General features: G+C 58.6%; 1 long non-coding RNA gene across 1 annotated transcript; it reads left to right on the top strand.

The window, feature by feature from the left end:
* Positions 1 to 4,255: 4,255 nt before the first annotated feature.
* Positions 4,256 to 11,308, top strand: LOC137448286 (uncharacterized). Its single transcript, XR_010989032.1, has 6 exons — positions 4,256 to 4,551; positions 6,375 to 6,536; positions 6,630 to 6,708; positions 8,582 to 9,080; positions 10,542 to 10,665; positions 11,206 to 11,308. It is a non-coding gene; the product is annotated as an uncharacterized lncRNA (long non-coding RNA).
* The last annotated feature ends 4,264 nt before the right edge of the window (positions 11,309 to 15,572 follow it).

Genomic DNA, 15,572 nt, shown 5'->3' with positions numbered 1-15,572 from the left:
CGAGCTGTTCTCCTGTCTCTCCCAGCTCTTGCAGGCTGACCCCAATGCCCTCAGACTCGCCCAGCGATCCCAGGGTGAACCCGGCAGCACCCAGACTCGCCCAGCGATCGTCACGTGATTAGGGGCCGCGCAAAGGAGGGGCGGGGAGCAGAGAAAGCGGCGGCGGCGCCCAGCCTCCAGCCACGCCCGCTGGAACATGCTTTCCAATTAGTACGCTACCTCTTAGGTTTCCAACCTGGGTATTCAAAGAACGCCGAGGAAAGTGGGGGCAGGTGCTTTTGCCAGGCAGCCTCCAATGAGCAGGCCCGGGGCAACGAGGAGGTGGCAGCAGCCAGCACATGCAGGCATTTCCTGGGGCTCAGTCAATGTTTAGAGCTCAGGGGCTCAGCCTGTGCTTCCGCTTCCTTTTCTTCAGCACAGGAGTTCGGTTTGGCTGTCCAGAGCCTTGCTCTGCACCCGAATGCCGTACCGAGCGTGAGGGAAAGATGAAGCAACACCCACGTAGGCACCCAGGGAAAAAGCGGAGGTTGTCTTAGGAGCCGGTTTGAGACAAAATTCACCCAACTCCTTCTGCGGTGGTGTACGGGAAAGAGTCGGTAGGGGAAGCCGCAGGACAGCCTGCAGCAAAGCTCAGGACTTGTTCCCTCGCCTCTGCCTTCTGCACGTCTCCTCGTCGGCCGCCTGTGAGCGAGACGCTTCACCAGCTGGCTTGTTTGAAATCAGCAAAGTTATGGCATGGAAGTTATCTGGTAGGAGTCGTTGCTAAACAGATGCAGTTGAAGCTTTGTATCTTCCGTTCTCTCTACTAGTTATTCTAATCTTGCCCTGTTGGTTTAGCCCATCAGTTTTCATGTTCTCTTCATCTATTAGTAGCAGAAGAAAGGGCCCCTTGATTCCAGTATTTCTTGCTGTAGTTCAGAGGTAGAGTTGGCTTTCCCTCTGACCTTTTATACTTTTACTTTGTGTTAAGTGGAACCCAAAACTGAATAGGATACTTTGTGTAAAGCTTGAGCAGCCCTTAACTTTCGAATTATTATACCGCATGCACTACTGCTTTGCAACATTCACAGGACTGTGGTGGTGTCAGATAGTTCACTTGCATTTAGTTCCTCAGGGCCCAGGCCTTCCTTTGGGCTGATGGTCTTGGCCAAAGCTGCAATGTTCAGTCCTTGCTGTGAAAGGCAGGAGGTGCTGGCTGGGCAGTTTGCTTTATTTTGTGCCTTTTTGGGGGCGACTCAAAGGGAGTGGGGGGATTGTGGGTGGGCTGGTTCTGCCACGTGGGGCAGGGGGCTGCTGCAGCAGAGGAGCAGGTGAGCGAGGGCTGGGGGCCCCCCCCCTAAAGTGCTGAAAATTCTCCGAGGGGACCACACTATCTTTAAAAGTGTAAGTACTGGGGTGAGGCGAGGCGGAGGCAAACCTCTGGTTTGCAGCTGGAGAGGGAGGGCTTGGAGTGACTGGTGCGTAAGAAAGCTTTGGAAACGACCCCTGTCTGCCCTCTCTGCTTCTAAAAGGCTTTTAGCATTGGAAAATAAAAGCCAGGTGGGGGCCCGGCTGCTGCCCACGCCCAGGGAGGTGCTCAGTGCTGCCACCCGGTGTGTAACGGCCGGCAGTGCAGCCGTGCCGCGGCGTGTGCCGCCCCGTGGGAGCTCAATGCTGCCACCCTGTGTGTAACGGCCGGCAGTGCAGCCGTGCCGCGGCGTGTGCCGCCCCGGGGGAGCTCAATGTTGCCATCCGGTGTGTAACGGCCGGCAGTGCTGGCGGAACGAACGTTTTTCTGACAGATCTTGGAGGAACGTTTCTGTACAGGTGTTCCCCAGGGCTCCTCAGCTGCTCAGAACTCAACGTGTTGTCTTGGAGGGGAATAAAACCCATGGAACGCTGAGCGTGAGGTCACAACGCAGGCACCGCCCCCCCCAGCGTGGCACCGCCCCCCCCCAGCGTGGCACCGCCCCCCCAGCGTGGCACCGCCCCCCCCCAGCGTGGCACCGCCCCCCCAGCGTGGCACCGCCCCCCCAGCGTGGCACCGCCCCCCCCAGCGTGGCACCGCCCCCCCCAGCGTGGCACGGCCCCCCCCCAGCGTGGCACCGCCCCCCCCAGCGTGGCACCGCCCCCCCCAGCGTGGCACCGCCCCCCCCAGCGTGGCACCGCCCCCCCCAGCGTGGCACCGCCCCCCCCCAGCGTGGCACCGCCCCCCCCCAGCGTGGCACCGCCCCCCCCCAGCGTGGCACCGCCCCCCCCCAGCGTGGCACCGCCCCCCCCAGCGTGGCACCGCCCCCCCCCAGCGTGGCACCGCCCCCCCCAGCGTGGCACCGCCCCCCCCAGCGTGGCACCGCCCCCCCCAGCGTGGCACCGCCCCCCCCCAGCGTGGCACCGCCCCCCCCAGCGTGGCACCGCCCCCCCCAGCGTGGCACCGCCCCCCCCAGCGTGGCACCGCCCCCCCCAGCGTGGCACCGCCCCCCAGCGTGGCACCGCCCCCCCCCAGCGTGGCACCGCCCCCCCCCAGCGTGGCACCGCCCCCCCAGCGTGGCACCGCCCCCCCAGCGTGGCACCGCCCCCCCCAGCGTGGCACCGCCCCCCCCCAGCGTGGCACCGCCCCCCCCAGCATGGCGCCAGATGCTTTAAAGTGGCTCAGTGCAGGGTTGTGGCTGGTAGAGGTTGGAGCTCTTCTGCTGTGTCCCAGGTCAGTGCCAGTCTCTGCTGCTTTGGGGGGTTTCTCTATAGCAGCCGCTGGAGCTGCGCGGGGCTTGGGGGGGTGGCCACCGGCGGGGCAGCGCGGGGCTTTGGGGGGGGGGGAGGGGGGGCGTGTCCGGGCTTGGCCGGCGGGGCTCTGCGGGGGTGGCGGCTGCTGCCTCAACCGTACCCAGAGGCCCCGTGGGAGCTCAATGCTGCCACCCTGTGTGTAATGGCCGGCAGTGCAGGCGTGCCGCGGCGTGTGCCGCCCCGGGGGAGCTCAATGCTGCCACCCGGTGTGTAATGGCCGGCAGTGCAGCCGTGCCGCGGCGTGTGCCGCCCTGGGTGAGCTAATTTCTGCAGCCTAACTGCGCTGAATGCTCGAAAATTCTTAGGGGAAGAGCGGAGGGCGGAGAGCTTGACTCGAGCGTCGCTATGGATCCGGCGCCTGCGCCCTAGCCCGGCTCTGCTCGCGCCAGGGGGGCAGCGTCCCGGTGGTCGCTATGGACACGGCGCCTGCGCCGCAGCGGGTCCGGTCCCGGTGTCGCTGCCGGCCCGGGACTCCCAGGTGTGTTCCTTCCGGCGTCTGAAGGTGGTCTGGGGCCATCGGCAGGGCTTTTGGGGGTGACGGAGGAGGTCTTGGGGACACCTAAAAGGGTCTGGGGATACGTAAAGTTCTCGTGGGGCCATCGGAAAGGGTCAAGGGTCGTGGGGAGGCAGCTGGGCACCTCCGACGGACCCTTTGGGAGGTCTCTGCAGGCTCCCGTGGGAGCTGGGGGTGTCTCGGGGTGGGTTTGGGTTTGGGTTTGTGCTGCAAACAGCGTTGATAATGACTTAGAGAAAGACACACAAGAGACTCAGTAAGTCTCTTGTATCGTGCTTCTATTCTGGCGCCTGACACAGGTAGGATCATTTCAAAAGAGCTGTGTGTCTTCAGAGAGGTTTGGGCAAACTTTTATACAAAAAGTTATCTGTCTATAATGACAGAGGTCCAGATGCTGCCTATCTATACAAAGCTTATCTATCTAAAAGAGCAGAAGTACACATATCATGCAGGTGTCCTTTGTCTTATCCAAAAGAGCATCTTGTCCAAGACTAACAGAAGTGAATCACTGACAAATCCTGTTATTCCTTCTCTATCCAAAGGCTGTCTGCCAGCCCCTCTCCCCCTCCCTGCGTCCCAGCATTTCAGCTAACAAGCGGAAAATTCTTATCAACTCTGTGGTTCTGTTAATGAGACTTTTCTGTTCATCAGTTCCCCCCTTTCTCACAGCCAACAGTATATTCCTATACTATATTTTCTTAAGGCAAACTTTGGACCCAGGCTTTCTGAGCTATCTTTCCCATGCTGACACTTGTGGAAGGTACTCTCAGATGTAGTCACCCAGTCTGATGCCCCCCAAGTCCAATTCATTGAGGCTTCCCCAAATAAAGGGGTCCTCATTTGGCCTCGAGGAAGTTCAGTGCATATCCAACAGTTAGAGAGATTAGTTTGCAAAGCCAATTCTTGCCTAACGTGTAAGTACATATTGCCTTCCCATCCCTCAATTTCCTTGCTGTGCTGCAAAGATTTTGATAGGAATTTCTAGGTATTAACTACAGCCAGGGCAATCCTTCAAGTGCCCTAGGAATGCAGTGAAAACCTTTTGGGAATTGTTCCTGCTCTGGTACTCCTCAAGCTATGAGGAGCTCTTCAGGGCAGCTCCAAGGTTAGGTTTGGATTCTCCTGGAGTCTCACACAGAACGAGTCTCACGATTCCAGTGGTCTAATTTCATAGCTGCACTTTCTTCTCTCTGCCTAGGTGACAGGACGACCTCACTAATGAAGAGAGATAGCCTGAGCTCTGCAGGAACCTTGAACCCAAGCAGCCAGTGCCTTCTGTGAGTACAAGCTGTCCTTGCTCAACGTGGAAGTAGTTGAGAGCTGAAGCCAGACCACGCCTTAATTCCCTCAGCTTCCTCTTCTGCAGATTAAACAGTCCCAGTTCCTTCAGCCACTCCTCATAAGGCTTGTTATCCAGACCCCTCACCAGCTTTGTGGCCCTTCTCTGGACTCACTCTCTCACAAGGGGTGTCCTGGGGAACACCACTCGTGCCCGGCCGGCCACCGGCTGGGTTTAACTCTGTTCCCCACCGCTCTTGGGGCCCAGCCATCCATCCTGTTCTGCTGTCCAGCAGTCCCTTTGAAAAACAATCCATCTGAAAAAAGAAGTAGCAGAGAAGGAAAGCTGAAGCTGCAAGGATTGCAGTCCCCTCAGTTCTGGTTGTAGCCAGGTGGGGGTTGGTCTCTTCTCCCAGGCAAGCAGCACCAGAACAAGAGGACACAGTCTCAAGCTGTGCCAGGGGAGGTTTAGGCTGGATGTTAGGAAGAAGGTCTTCATAGAATAGAATAGAGCAGGTTGAAAGAGAGATTGGCCTTTGGAATGTGCTGCTCAGGGAGGTGGTGCCCAGGGAGTCACCATCACTGGAAGTGTTTAGAAAGAGACTGGATGAGGCACTCAGTGCCGTGGTTTAGTTGATTAGATGGTGTTGGAATGGAATGGAACGGAATAGAATAGAATAGACCAGACCGAGTTGGAAGAGACCTTCAAGATCATCGTGTCCAACCTATCATCCAACACCACCTAATCAACTAAACCAAGCAACCAGGCACCCTATCCAGTCTCCTCCTGAACACCTCCAAAGATGGTGACTCCAGCACCTCCCTGGGCAGCCCATTCCAATGGGCCATCACTCTCTCTGTGCAGAACCTCTTCCTAACCTCTAGCCTAAACCTCCCCTGGTGCAGCCTGAGACTGTGTCCTCTTGTTGGGCCCGGTGATGATCAGAGTTCTTTTCCAAGCTGCTTACTCCTGTTTGGTTTTATTCTCCTGTATGAATTGTCAGTTCAAAGCACTGGAGAGAAATGGTGTGATGGCTGTGCTGCCAAGCATCAGACTGGGGACCGAAAGACAACCTCCTGTGGATCGATGTACCGGGATATTCCAGGAACCTCTGTGCTGCCACAGACCTGGACTTAAACTCGTTCCAGATGCCGCGGTGTGTTCCACATGACAATCGCACTCGGCACGTGAAGAGTGGCCAAGAGACTTCCCTTGTTTCCTTTGTGGAAGGCTTTTGTGTGTCCCCCGGCCCCGGGGGCCGTGTTCCTCTCGGGCAGGCTGCGGACGAGGCTGCCCTCGGCAGCAGGCGTGCCGCAAGCGGAGCGGCGAAGCTGTGTTCCTGGCAGTTCTCTCTCCGCCTGGATCAGGACAAAGGTACCGGCTGACAAGGACTTGCACTGACACAGGGCCAGAGAGCTGAGAGCACCAAAGGGTTTAATTGGTGAGAGCAACAGACTTGGTTGCTGCCACCTGCTGCTAAGTGGCCCCCTAATGGGGTTTGGAGGCAGGTAAAGGTTTCTTTTGGCGTGTGAAGGGGTTTTGTGGGCATCTAGAAGGGGTGTGGAGCCCCCTGTAAGGGTCTGGGATAGTGTCAGGGGGTTCTGGGCTGGTCTACCAGCGGGTCTGGGGACATTAGAAGCGTCTGGGGGTACCTAAAATGGAGCTGGGCGTATCAGATGGGGGGTTTGGGTGCATCCAAAGGGGTTTTGTGGGCATCTAAGTTGGGGAGTCTGGGGGGGTCCTGAAGGAGTTGGGGGGTTCTCCTCAAGCTATGAGCAGACACACAGACAGTTGTTAACGGACTTTCTTTGATCATTCCAGGACTGGTGTGCTGGGACTGGCAGGATCTTCCTGAGCTGTCCACGTACAGTTTCTGTCGACACTCTTCAGCTCGTACATCCGGTTTGCTGACAGAGGGTGTGGGGTTTGTGGGGCCCGGCAGCGAGACTTATCCAAAGAGGAGCTCTTCAGGGCAGCTCCAAGGTTAGGTTTGGATTCTCCTGGAGTCTCACACAGAACGAGTCTCACGATTCCAGTGGTCTCATTTCATAGCTGCATTTTCTTCTCTCTGCCTAGGTGACAGGACGACCTCACTAATGAAGAGAGATAGCCTGAGCTCTGCAGGAACCTTGAACCCAAGCAGCCAGTGCCTTCTGTGAGTACAAGCTGTCCTTGCTCAACGTGGAACTAGTTGAGAGCTGAAGCCAGACCACACCATAATTCCCTCAGCTTTCTCTTCTGCAGATTAAACAGTCCCAGTTCCTTCAGCCACTCCTCATAAGGCTTGTTATCCAGACCCCTCACCAGCTTTGTGGCCCTTCTCTGGACTCACTCTCTCACAAGGGGTGTCCTGGGGAACACCACTCGTGCCCGGCCGGCCACCGGCTGGGTTTAACTCTGTTCCCCACCGCTCTTGGGGCCCAGCCATCCATCCTGTTCTGCTGTCCAGCAGTCCCTTTGAAAAACAATCCATCTGAAAAAAGAAGTAGCAGAGAAGGAAAGCTGAAGCTGCAAAGATTGCAGTCCCCTCAGTTCTTGTTGTAGCCGGGTGGGGGTTGGTCTCTTCTCCCAGGCAAGCAGCACCAGAACAAGAGGACACAGTCTCAAGCTGTGCCAGGGGAGGTTTAGGCTGAATGTTAGGAAGTGGTTTACAGCTTGGCCAAAGACTCTTCTGATCCCTGTCTTCTGGTCGTGACCAGCAGCGTGCACGGGTGGCCAAGAAGGCCACTGGCAACCTGGCCAATATCAGGAACAGTGTGGCCAGCAGGAGCAGGGAGGTCATTCTGCCCCTGCACTTGGCACTGGTTAGGGCACACCTTGAGTCCCGTGTCCAGTTCTGGGCCCCTCCGTTTAAGCAAGACGTTGAGTTGCTGGAAGGAGTCCGGAGAAGGGCAACAAAGCTGGGGAGGGGTTTGGAGCACAGGCCTGTGAGGAGACGCTGAGGGAGCTGGGGTTGCTTAGCCTGGAGAAGAGGAGGCTCAGGGGAGACCTTCTTGCTCTCTGCAACTCCCTGAAGGGAGGTTGTAGCCAGGTGGGGGTTGGTCTCTTCTTCCAGGCAAGCAGCACCAGAACAAGAGGACACAGTCTCAAGCTGTGGCAGGGGAGGTTTAGGCTAGAGGTTAGGAAGAGGTTCTGCACAGAGAGAGTGATTGCCCATTGGAGTGGGCTGCCCAGGGAGGTGGTGGAGTCACCATCTTTGGAGGTGTTCAGGAGGAGACTGGATAGGGTGCTTGGTTGCATGGTTTAGTTGATTAGGTGGTGTTGGATGATAGGTTGGACACGATGATCTTGAAGGTCTCTTCCAACCTGGTCCGGTCCATTCCATTCCAATCAACTAAACCACGGCACTGAGTGCCTCATCCAGTCTCTTTCTAAACACTTCCAGTGATGGTGACTCCACCACCTCCCTGGGCAGCACATTCCAAAGGCCAATCTCTCTTTCATCCTGCTCTATTCTAGTCTATGAAGACCTTCTTCCTAACATCCAGGTTTAATTGGTGAGAGCAACAGACTTGGTTGCTGCCACCCGCTGCTACGGGGTCTGAGTGGCCCCCAAATGGGGTTTGGAGGCAGGTAAAGGTTTCTTTTGGCATGTGAAGGGGTTTTGTGGGCATCTAGAAGGGGTGTGGAGCCCCCTGAAAGGGTCTGGGATAGTGTCAGGGGGTTCTGGGCTGGTCCACCAGCGGGTCTGGGGACATTAGAAGCGTCTGGGGGTACCTAAACCGGAGCTGGGCGTATCAGATGGGGGGTTTGGGTGCCTCCAAAGGGGTTTTGTGGGCATCTAAGTTGGGGAATCTGTGGGGGTCCTGAAGGAGTTGGGGGGTTCTCAGTGAGGTTTTGGAGTCTCTATGGAGTGCCTGGAGTCTCCTGGAGTGCCCGTGCTTGAAACCCCCCCAGAGGCCGTGCAGAGTGGTGCTCACAGTAGCTCTGCAAGTCTGCCATGGGCTCAGGAGGCTGTGCAGCGGTTAAACCTTTTCTTTTGCTCAAGCACAATCTTTCTGAATTCTTGGATTTTTTTTTTTTCCCAGGGTGATGTGAAACTGTCTGATTTTGGGCTAAGCACAGCTGTTCAGAAGTCTCAGAGACCTGAGCTCTACAGGAACTTCGCACACAAACCCCCAAGTGCTTTCTGTGAGTACAAGCTGTCCTTGTCCAGCATGGAGGTAGTTGAGAGCTGAAGCCAGACCACGCCATAATTCCCTCAGCTTCCTCTTCTGAAAAAAGAAGTAGCAGAGAAGGAAAGCTGAAGCTGCAAAGACTGAAGTGAGTGGCCAGTCGTTCTACATGAACAATTGTCTTAGTGCTAGCAAGTAGGAGGCTCTGAAGTGTGGTACTTTGAGAGCTCCATTCATACTTGCCCTTCAGGAGGAGCCAGCTCTTTCATTGAAGGATCTTCCTGAGGTGTCCAAGTACAATTTCTGTTGACACTTTTCAGCTCTTACATCCAGGTTGCTGACAGAGGATGTTGGGTTTGTGGGCCCTGGCAGCGACAGTTTTCCAAAGAGGAGCTCTAAGGCCAGCTGCAAGGTTAGGTTTGGATTCTCCTGGGGTGCCTGTGCTTGAAAGCACCCCCAGAGGCCGTGCAGAGTGGTGATCGCAGTAGCTCTGTGCAAGTCTGCCATGGGCTCAGGAGGCCAGTATCTAGAGAGAGGGAAGGACAGAGACTCTTCTAAGACAGTTTTAAAGAAATAATTATGAGAAGAGGCAAATTAATTCTGGGGACTCATGTGATATATCTGTTTAAGAGAAAAAAAAATGAAGGCAGTTTCTGACCATAACCAGGCTGACAAAGCACAGTAATGTGGTTTCCTATGGGATTCAACTCCTCCTGCATTGCACAGGACACTTCAACAGCTGTCCTGACAAGCTCTAAGTAATGAACTTAATCCACCCTGTGCGAGCAATGGGGCAAAAGATTACAAAATCCATGTATGCAGTTGAGATGTGTTACGTTGGGACGCCCAGGATAGAGCTCATCAAGCTCTCCTAGTGTTTAGACGCAAGATGGAAGAAGGAAGGGGGAAGACAGAGCAGAAGGTCTATTTAAATATGAAACTCCTAGGCTGAAAGAAAAGAAAAACATTTTAAAGAGCACTCAGTGAGACTCTGTCACCAGCATAGCTAATCACAGAATCACTGAGTGTTAGGGGTTGGAAGGGACCCCAAAATAGCATCCGGTCCAACCCCTGTGCCAGTGCAGGATCACCTGGGGCGGGTTTTGAATGTCTCCAGAGACTCCACTAACTCTCTGGGCAGCCTGCTCCAGGGCTCTGGCACACACAGTGAAAAGGTTTTCCCTTCTGTTCCTGTGGAACTTCCTCCTTTTATTCGTCGGACGCAGCGAAGCCGCTGGGTCGTGTTGCTGCGGCAAGGTGACCCACCCTGTAGTTCAGGGCCTGGGTCTGTGCCTTCATGGCAGCCTGTTCCCTTGGCACCCTGTCAGCTTAACAGCCCTGTGCTCGGGGTCTGTGTGACGAGTTGTGGAGCCCTCCATCCCCCTTCTGTCCCCAGCAGCAGCCCAAGGTCCCTGTAAGCAGGGCTGGGGAGGCTGCTTTAGGCAGCTAACAGGAACCAACCTTGCCTGGCCCTTAGGGGGCTGAGGTCAGTCCCTGGGCTCCTGAAGAGGTGGTGTTGCGCTGCTGCCAGGAGGGCCGGCCCGTAGGTGGGGCACGGGCCAGAGCCTGTGGCTCTCTGTGGGGCTTTTTGGGAGTGCTGCTGAGGCCTCACTCTGTCCTGTTGGCATCCTTTGTCAGGGTAGCCAGATCCTAGGCCTGATGTCTGTCGTTAGCTCAATCGCAGAATTTGCTCGTCTGCTGTTCCTGTCCGTAAATTTTTGCCAGTGCTTCTGTAATAAAAAGGTTTTTATTTCTCCTGTAACTTGCAAGCTGGTGACCTCCTTAGGAGCACCACTGTGTTGTTCACAAAGTTCTTTGCTGTTGCAAAGCTGGGAGAAGTGTGAGGTTCAGCTGATGAAGTTTCTCTCTTTAGGAGTGTCTGCTCAGCCGTCCTCTTCCTGGATCTCGGAGCTTTGTCTCTCCCTGTTTGCGGTGCCCCGACAAGGACTTGTGCCGACACATCCTCGGGAAGCTGAAACCACCAAAGGGTTTAATGGGTGAGAGCAAAGCTCAGCTGTGTGCTGAAGCTGCAAACCTTGCCCAGAAGGCTGTCCCCGGCTCGGGGTGATAAAAAGAACAGGAGCGTAGCCGCTCGGCTGTCTTTCCTTCTGTGATGCCACAGCGGGGTGGGCGAGGATACAGCAGAGGAGCAGTGAGGGAGGGGTGAGGGCAGCCTCCCACAAAGGCTGCTTGCAGACCTGAAATGCCAAATGTTTGAAATGCCAGGACGTTCTTGGAGGGGAGGGAAAGCCCCGGGCAAGTGTAAGAGTGAGTGTGAGGTGTTCCAGCAGAGGAACAGCGGTGCTGCTTATTGAGAGATTGCAGAAGGGCAGTGATTTGTGTGCAGAAAGGCCTTGACGTGACCCCCCTCTGTTCTGTAGAAAGGCTTCTAGAGGAGAAAAGCACATCCTGAGCAGAGCCACGGGGGGGTGTGGGGTGTGGTTTGAAGCAGAAATAGCAACTGTCTCTCAATTAAAACAGTGGATTGTCTTGTGTGTGTGTGTGTGGTGTGCTGTTTTTTCATTGACTGGAAAAAGCTCTGCAGGGAGACCAGCTGATCTGCTCCCGAGGCACAGCAGCACCGGACCTGCTGAGCGCTGGGGGCCTGTTAAGGAGGGTCTGCTGTCATCTGAAGTGGGCTTGGGGGTATGAAAGGGGAATTTGGGGGCATGTGAAGGGTTCTGGGAGCATCTAGAGGTGTCTGGGGACCTCTGGAGGGGCTCCTGGGTCATGTCTGGAGGGTCAGGGAGGAGTGGGGGGGTCTGTGCCTCAGTGTGGTTTCGGGGTCTCTGTGTCAGGTCCCCACAGCGTGTGGGTTGCTGTGTGGCACTGCTGGAGTCTCGGTGTCCCTAGCGCCCCTGGCTCTTCTGCTCACTGCTCCCACCTTGTGGGCACGGCCAGGTACTGCTTGCTGTCGCCTGCTGCCAAGGGTGTGAGTGGCCTCTGCAGGGAGGCGCAGAGAGGTATTCTGGGGCGTCTAGAGGGGCTTTGTGGGCATCGAGAGGTGTCTGGCGGCCTCTGGAGGGTCTCCGGGGGGGTCTCTGGAGGGTCCTGAAGCAGCTGAGGGGGCGGGGAGTGGTGGTGTTGTGTTAGAGGTCTCGGGGGGGTTCCAGGGTTTGGGGTCCCGCAGGATTGGGGTGGTCTCACCCCGGTATTGGGTGTCCTGCAGTCCCAGGGTCCCCCAGCCACATCTCCCCCGGCATCTCAAGGCGAGCTGCGAGCACCTCAAGGGCCTTAGAGGGTGAGAAAGGAGGGCTGGGGGCATGTAGACGGAAGTGAGGGCACCAAGACGGCACCGTCCTCCCCGTGACAGCGCCTGCCCTTCCCAAGATGGCGCCGCCCTACCCGTGACAGCGCCTGCCCTTCCCAAGATGGCGTCGATCTCCCCGTGACAGCGCCTGCCCTTTCCAAGATGGCGTCGCCCTCCCCGTGACAGCGCCTGCCCTTCCCAAGATGGCGCCGCCCTCGCCCCGTCGGCTCCGACCTAGCCAGCGTAATCCTCGTCCCCTCTGCTTTCTCCGCTCCGCATCAGCGAGCTCAGTGTGGACTCTGCTGCTCTCTGGAGTTGCTCTGTGCCTGCTGCAGGACTCTGCTATGGGTTTGAGGGTGGGCGGCAGCGAGGGGGGGGCCGAGAAACACCAGCGGCGGGGGGGGGGGGGGGTGGGTGTCGATTTGCCGCGGTCGGGAGCAGTCTACTCCCAGTTCACGAGCTGTTCTCCTGTCTCTCCCAGCTCTTGCAGGCTGACCCCAATGCCCTCAGACTCGCCCAGCGATCCCAGGGTGAACCCGGCAGCACCCAGACTCGCCCAGCGATCCCAGGGCGAACCCAGCAGCACCCAGACTCGCCCAGCGATCGTCACGTGATTAGGGGCCGCGCAAAGGAGGGGCGGGGAGCAGAGAAAGCGGCGGCGGCGCCCAGCCTCCAGCCACGCCCGCTGGAACATGCTTTCCAATTAGTACGCTACCTCTTAGGTTTCCAACCTGGGTATTCAAAGAACGCCGAGGAAAGTGGGGGCAGGTGCTTTTGCCAGGCAGCCTCCAATGAGCAGGCCCGGGGCAACGAGGAGGTGGCAGCAGCCAGCACATGCAGGCATTTCCTGGGGCTCAGTGAATGTTTAGAGCTCAGGGGCTCAGCCTGTGCTTCCGCTTCCTTTTCTTCAGCACAGGAGTTCGGTTTGGCTGTCCAGAGCCTTGCTCTGCACCCGAATGCCGTACCGAGCGTGAGGGAAAGATGAAGCAACACCCACGTAGGCACCCAGGGAAAAAGCGGAGGTTGTCTTAGGAGCCGGTTTGAGACAAAATTCACCCAACTCCTTCTGCGGTGGTGTACGGGAAAGAGTCGGTAGGGGAAGCCGCAGGACAGCCTGCAGCAAAGCTCAGGACTTGTTCCCTCGCCTCTGCCTTCTGCACGTCTCCTCGTCGGCCGCCTGTGAGCGAGACGCTTCACCAGCTGGCTTGTTTGAAATCAGCAAAGTTATGGCATGGAAGTTATCTGGTAGGAGTCGTTGCTAAACAGATGCAGTTGAAGCTTTGTATCTTCCGTTCTCTCTACTAGTTATTCTAATCTTGCCCTGTTGGTTTAGCCCATCAGTTTTCATGTTCTCTTCATCTATTAATAGCAGAAGAAAGGGCCCCTTGATTCCAGTATTTCTTGCTGTAGTTCAGAGGTAGAGTTGGCTTTCCCTCTGACCTTTTATACTTTTACTTTGTGTTAAGTGGAACCCAAAACTGAATAGGATACTTTGTGTAAAGCTTGAGCAGCCCTTAACTTTCGAATTATTATACCGCATGCACTACTGCTTTGCAACATTCACAGGACTGTGGTGGTGTCAGATAGTTCACTTGCATTTAGTTCCTCAGGGCCCAGGCCTTCCTTTGGGCTGATGGTCTTGGCCAAAGCTGCAATGTTCAGTCCTTGCTGTGAAAGGCAGGAGGTGCTGGCTGGGCAGTTTGCTTTATTTTGTGCCTTTTTGGGGGCGACTCAAAGGGAGTGGGGGGATTGTGGGTGGGCTGGTTCTGCCACGTGGGGCAGGGGGCTGCTGCAGCAGAGGAGCAGGTGAGCGAGGGCTGGGGGCCCCCCCCTAAAGTGCTGAAAATTCTCCGAGGGGACCACACTATCTTTAAAAGTGTAAGTACTGGGGTGAGGCGAGGCGGAGGCAAACCTCTGGTTTGCAGCTGGAGAGGGAGGGCTTGGAGTGACTGGTGCGTAAGAAAGCTTTGGAAACGACCCCTGTCTGCCCTCTCTGCTTCTAAAAGGCTTTTAGCATTGGAAAATAAAAGCCAGGTGGGGGCCCGGCTGCTGCCCACGCCCAGGGAGGTGCTCAGTGCTGCCACCCGGTGTGTAACGGCCGGCAGTGCAGCCGTGCCGCGGCGTGTGCCGCCCCGTGGGAGCTCAATGCTGCCACCCTGTGTGTAACGGCCGGCAGTGCAGCCGTGCCGCGGCGTGTGCCGCCCCGGGGGAGCTCAATGTTGCCATCCGGTGTGTAACGGCCGGCAGTGCTGGCGGAACGAACGTTTTTCTGACAGCTCTTGGAGGAACGTTTCTGTACAGGTGTTCCCCAGGGCTCCTCAGCTGCTCAGAACTCAACGTGTTGTCTTGGAGGGGAGTAAAACCCATGGAACGCTGAGCGTGAGGTCACAACGCAGGCACCGCCCCCCCCCCAGCGTGGCACCGCCCCCCCCAGCGTGGCGCCGCCCCCGCCAGCGTGGCGCCGCCCCCGCCAGCGTGGCGCCGCCCCCGCCAGCGTGGCGCCGCCCCCGCCAGCGTGGCGCCGCCCCCGCCAGCGTGGCGCCGCCCCCGCCAGCGTGGCGCCGCCCCCGCCAGCGTGGCGCCGCCCCCGCCAGCGTGGCGCCGCCCCCGCCAGCGTGGCGCCGCCCCCGCCAGCGTGGCGCCGCCCCCGCCAGCGTGGCGCCGCCCCCGCCAGCGTGGCGCCGCCCCCGCCAGCGTGGCGCCGCCCCCGCCAGCGTGGCGCCGCCCCCGCCAGCGTGGCGCCGCCCCCGCCAGCGTGGCGCCGCCCCCGCCAGCGTGGCGCCGCCCCCGCCAGCGTGGCGCCGCCCCCGCCAGCGTGGCGCCGCCCCCGCCAGCGTGGCGCCGCCCCCGCCAGCGTGGCGCCGCCCCCGCCAGCGTGGCGCCGCCCCCGCCAGCGTGGCGCCGCCCCCGCCAGCGTGGCGCCGCCCCCCCCCGCGTGGCGCCGCCCCCCTCCCGCGGCGCCGCCCCCCTCCCGCGTGACACCGCCCCCCCCAGCGTGTCACCGCCCCCCCCAGCCTGAACCCCACCCCCCAGCATGGCACCGCCCTCAACAACATGGCGCCAGATGCTTTAAAATGGCTCAGTGCAGGGTCGTGGCTGGTAGAGGTTGGAGCTCTTCTGCTGTGTCCCAGGTCAGTGCCAGTCTCTGCTGCTTTGTGGGGTTTCTCTATAGCAGCCGCTGCAGCTGCGCGGGGCTTGGGGGGGTGGCCACCGGCGGGGCAGCGCGGGGCTTTTGGGGGGGGGGGCGTGTCCGGGCTTGGCCGGTGGGGCTCTGCGGGGATGGCGGCTGCTGCCTCAACCGTGCCCAGAGGCCCCGTGGGAGCTCAATGCTGCCACCCGGTGTGTAATGGCCGGCAGTGCAGCCGTGCCGCGGCGTGTGCCGCCCCGGGGGAGCTCAGTGCTCACCCCTGTGTGTAATGGCCGGCAGTGCAGCCGTGCCGCGGCGTGTGCCGCCCCGCGGCGTGTGCCGCCCCGGGGGAGCTCAGTGCTCAACCCTGTGTGTAATGGCCGGCAGTGCAGCCGTGCCGCGGCGTGTGCCGCCCCGGGGGAGCTCAATGCTGCCACCCGGTGTGTAATGGCCGGCAGTGCAGCCGTGCCGCGGCGTGTGCTGCCCCGGGGGAGCTCAATGCTGCCACCCGGTGTGTAATGGCCGGC

This window comes from Melanerpes formicivorus, unplaced genomic scaffold (genome assembly GCF_026170545.1).
Source record: "Melanerpes formicivorus ecotype bairdi unplaced genomic scaffold, bMelFor1.0.p_v2 SCAF_24, whole genome shotgun sequence".
Lineage (NCBI taxonomy): Eukaryota > Metazoa > Chordata > Aves > Piciformes > Picidae > Melanerpes > Melanerpes formicivorus.
The sequence above is the reverse complement of the archived record's forward strand: the minus strand, read 5'-3'. Positions and strand labels throughout refer to the sequence as shown.